Source organism: Micromesistius poutassou (genome assembly GCF_964030765.1).
Source record: "Micromesistius poutassou genome assembly, chromosome: 18".
Taxonomy (NCBI): domain Eukaryota; kingdom Metazoa; phylum Chordata; class Actinopteri; order Gadiformes; family Gadidae; genus Micromesistius; species Micromesistius poutassou.
The window spans coordinates 9,814,382-9,819,381 of NC_140288.1; positions in this window are offsets into that span (position 1 = coordinate 9,814,382).

Below are 5,000 nucleotides of genomic sequence, written 5' to 3' on the forward strand. Positions count from 1 at the left end.
CAAAATGAATGAAAACTAAACTAAAGATTCAGACCTACTGCCATAGGCGTCAATTACGCTGGGGACGAGTACCCACCAGTTTTCACCAAGATAAATTTTGTACCCACCACTTAAGACAAAAAACTTGAGTTTAATTATTATAGATTATTCTACTTCGTTTAAGAATGCTTCATTCTGATTGGCTGGGAGGAGGGCATTAACCCGGCAGGTTGCCCGCTGACTGAGCACAGCGTCATCAAATAATAGATCAATACGCCGCTTGTATTTTTTTCTATCCCAGAAAAGTCAAACATGAGGTCCATTGTAAAAATAAACCTTGTTTAAAAAAGTTTCTAAAATGTGTCGGAAATCTATCGGAGGGTCAGTCAATACATGTTCCGCAAGCGAGATACAATGTAGCAACTACGTTATTAAACTAGTGATCAGATGCAGCCTTGTGTGGTTGCTGTAGAAACTAATAAGCTACAGCTGAGCTAACGGGGAGCATGTTCCCCGGGTCCTATGTTCCCCGGTCAGTTGTTTTTCGTAGGCGGAATCCGGGAAAAGTTCCACCTCAAGCGCTAGGATTGGACAGGCAAACTCACACGCTGACTCCTAACCCTAAACCTAACCATAACCCTCACCCTAACCATAATCGTAACCGTAACCCTCACCCTAACCATAACCATAACCATAACCGTAACCCTAATATTCATGATTCTTCCAGATTCCACCTACGAAAAATTTGCTAACGTTATTCACCGTAGTTCTAAAGGGGACTACTTTTTGAGGGAGATTAACTCAAACAGAGTATACATTTATTAAGCATGCAATACGAATAAGAAAAAAGTATTTTAATTGTTTTATTATGTTGGTAAGCAAGAAGTAGAATAAACGGGATAATCACCTCAAGGCAGGGCAATAAACTGTTTGATATGCCCGGCTAGTGGAATCTCAATGCTGTGGAATGTGGAATGTGAATTTTTTTTCGATAATTGACCGTTGCATATAATGACCGCTGTCAAGGAAAGTGGCTCTGATTCACATCTCTCGTATCACTCTGCAAGTAGTCCGGTAACTTATCAACCTCAGCGTATTCGGTTGCTAAGCAACGTCAACGTCTTTGGCGGACTATTTCTCTGCTGATCAACACTACGAATGCTGGTAACAAATTAATTGTAAAAAGCCACACTGTGTGAAGTTATTTTTTCGTTTTGGCAAGTAGCCGTTTAATAAGCAGGATAATGTATAGAAAGTCACCGGTCATTATCTAGAACAAGCCCCTTCAGGGCAAGACACCTTCGCTTTGCGGGCTTATTTCCCCGATAATGACTGGCATTCTATACATTATCCCTTACTTATTTTTGTATGAGCTGCCAGCCTGGCTTGGACAATGAATGAGGTATTAATACCAATACTCTTTGGCTGGGATGCAATGATGAGGCATCAGACAATCAAGTAATTTTAGCCTGAATACATAGGTAAAAAGCACCAGAGCAGGTTGGTAGTACCATGGACAGTATCAGAGCGATAACCTTTAGAACTAAATGGATGTGGTAGGCTACACCATGGGATGCATCTGCAGACCACTGCCACATAAATAAAGGTAAGATGCAATATTTATTGCTTAAGATTTGCTGGTGCTGTGGTGAGGTGTTTTGTGTTTTTTTTCACTCAAGTGGTTGGCTGTTTCAACTCTTGCAATTGATGTTAGCCATAGCCACCAAGTAGCCTAACTTATTTTGTTTGCGTTCGTACAGTGTTGGGTATAGTGGAGATGACGATAGTGGAGTAATTAGTGGAATAATTGTGGTGGGGAGTGCATGAGGTTTGGTCAGAATGTCTGATGTAGATTGGCTGGATGCGTGTTGTGAATTGAGAACAGCCAGCTCATGATGTGATACAGCGTTCAGCTGTGCAACAAATCTTTTGCTTTTTCAATCTTTTTCGACATTTGTAGTGCTGTGTGTAGCCACACGTTTGCCCCTTCACAACTTAAACACGTAGTTAATTTCCTTTCCTAGCTCCTCTTTGTTTGTGTTGGTAGCTTAGTCATGTCGTGTCACGTTGTCAGCATTGGGTACATGGAGCACATCACATCATAGCCTATGTCTAATGCTTTTTGGAAATGCTTTCTTCGTAAAACGTGTCAGACATCAGTTTTTTGTATACATTTTATTCATTAGTAAGCTACATAGGTATGGCGTCTTTCAGAACCTTTCATTACCTGCATTAAAGAGAAAAAAAAGATTGCATCCTCATTGTACCCAGCACTTCTGAAAATGCACTTTCGAATGCGTCTCTGTCCCCAGCACATTTCAAACCAAACTGACGCCCATGCCTACTGCAGCTTTAAAAAGCGATAGGCATCTAGGTCCAGGATGCCTGCAGGATGGTTGAATCTCACATCGTTATCTCTGCATGGTGAATGGAAATATGTTGTGGATATTGTCCTGGAAAGGGCTCTAAGAGAGAAAGTTACCCATTGAAGATTTTCGGCTGCCTTTTATTTATTTTCCCTCTCACATTGTTCAATGGACTATGAACGGCTGGTCAACGTTTGTGGATGTATACGCGGATATGGAAGGCCCAGACAAGGAATCAGATGCAATGCTGCAATCGACCTCTTTCTAGTTTGAAGAGAAGTCAAACTGAGATTTGTGAAAGTGGCTTCTGTCGTCGTTCAGAAAATAGCTTGACTGGTCACTTTGAGCCGGGAGCAGTCTAAGATCTGGTCTCATACAGAGGCAGGGGCAGTCCAGCAGAACAGATATCTTAACAGAGCACTTCACTCACTCATAGCTGATGGATGGCTGTGGCATGTCTAAAAAATGACACGCAAATGATAGCTCTTAAATCGCAACTGTAATGTGCAATCTCAAACATTTCCATGTAAACAGATGTCTGTTAAGTCATTGTCTATCGCCAAATTATGCAACACATTGGTGAGCTTATGGCCCACTGAGGAAAGCCTTGTATGTGCAGTCTAATGGCTGGTAAGAACTGGGGGTTGTTGGTGACACTGTCTATCTCTGGGGAAAATGACCACTTACAGCCAAAGACAAAAGCCAAAGACAACGAAACGGAAATCTTTTAGATGAACACTTTAACACCGTTTCTATAATGTGACAGTGTGAAACACAGGGGATTTCAGCCAAGATGCTCTTGGTTTAATTAATTATCTTTCTGCATTTGACACAGAGAATGACCTTTTCATTACAGCTCAATATTATGCATCTCTACAGCCAATTTGAATGGGAACCAATGCTCGAAATCACAGAAAAATTACCGCTCATCAGCATAAACCTCGGTAATAAAGTGTAATAAAGTTCAAATTCAACAATCAGTGCAAGTATGCCATAAATTATGAGAAACAATTAATAATAATATTATTAATAAGAATCATATTCTGGAAAAATAAACCTTTTAGTTTTTGTAATGTAGTTCAAAAAGTGGTTAAAAACAGTGGTTAAAAACACAACTGAGAAACCAGAAAATAATTTACAAAATATATATGTATAAATATATGTACATTCTGCATGACTTTTGGATGTTGAAATATGAGGACCTCAGTGAAGCACCCAGGCAGATGCAGCTGGGCCTCACTTCCATACGGCTGCGTTTCAAGCTTCATCAAGTGAAAAATCACTTGCACATAAAATCCACCAGTGGCTTATAAAAAAACCTAAAAGTGTGCCTCTTTGGCTCTCTGGGTTAGGGGAAAGGTGTGTCATGTGAGCTGTGTGTCATATGATTACTGTACAATCACCAGGATTTGGGTCCTAAACGAAGACTTTGTACCTTCATACTGTTACAGACCTAAACCTGCTTAGACTATTGTAGTTGGTTTTGTTTCTTAAAAATATTACGTGGGGCGTCAGTGGGGTTCAGTCTGGCTTTATTTGATTAAAAAGTGTAGCGTTTCAAAGTTATATAATTGAATAATGCCCATAAAAAGTGCTTCAAAAACCACAAAGGTTATCATATTTCATTTCCTAGCTTCAGCTACAACATTTTAACCTCAGCCCTGTCTAAAAAAACACCTTTTACTCTGGAAGATTTTTATTCATACAATATACTATATACATACAACAAACTTTGGAAGTTCTATCAGAGAAATGTTTTTATTTTATTGTATTTATTCAAATATAGTTACAGAGTCAACCCAGATTTTGAACTGAACAGAGAGAAATACAATTAACATGACAGAAACTGTTAGTTTAACATCTTGAAAACACCCAAAACAAATGTTACTGAATGTATGGACTGAGTATTATGTTAGCTCGGAAATTTGAAAATACAACTCTTTTGACTGTGACTGGGCACAAGATATATTTTTATTTTCAAACAAAACAATGTTTTGGCCAACTGTGGTCTGGGGTGGTTGCGTTGAACATGTTATATTTTCTTAGTGAAGGCAAACGGTCCAATAAGCAGAGTTAATAATGTATTATTAAGACAGATTGTTCACACAATCGCTTCAGGGAGACTAGCTGCACAGAATGCTTTGCTGAGTCGACGTGTCTCTCTCTCTGTCTCTCTCTCTCTCTCTCTCTCTCTCTCTCTCTCTCTCTCTCTCTCTCTCTCTCTCTCTCTCTCTCTCTCTCTTTCTCTCCCTCTCTCTGTTGTGATGCAGTGGAGCCCCTCCATTGGCTTGGCGTGGCGTTGCCATGGAAACTCCCCACTGGGCTAACCCTAACCCTAACCACAATGTTACACCCTATGAAATAATACTTAAAATACTATATAGTCTTCTATAGTAGTACTACTACTATAGAAGACTATATAGTATTTTAAGTGTTATAAAGAAGTATATAGATAATACTACTACTGTAGTAGTATTATCTATATACTTCTTTATAACATACATTTTGTGTTAGTGTGTACCCACCAAAAAACTATAAATAAAAACATACATTGCAGTTTTGCTGGACAGAAATCAATAATAGAATAAAACAATACAAAATAAACATTGCTGCAATAAGTAAAACAGTATTTGATGATGAAGGACCCATTTTCCT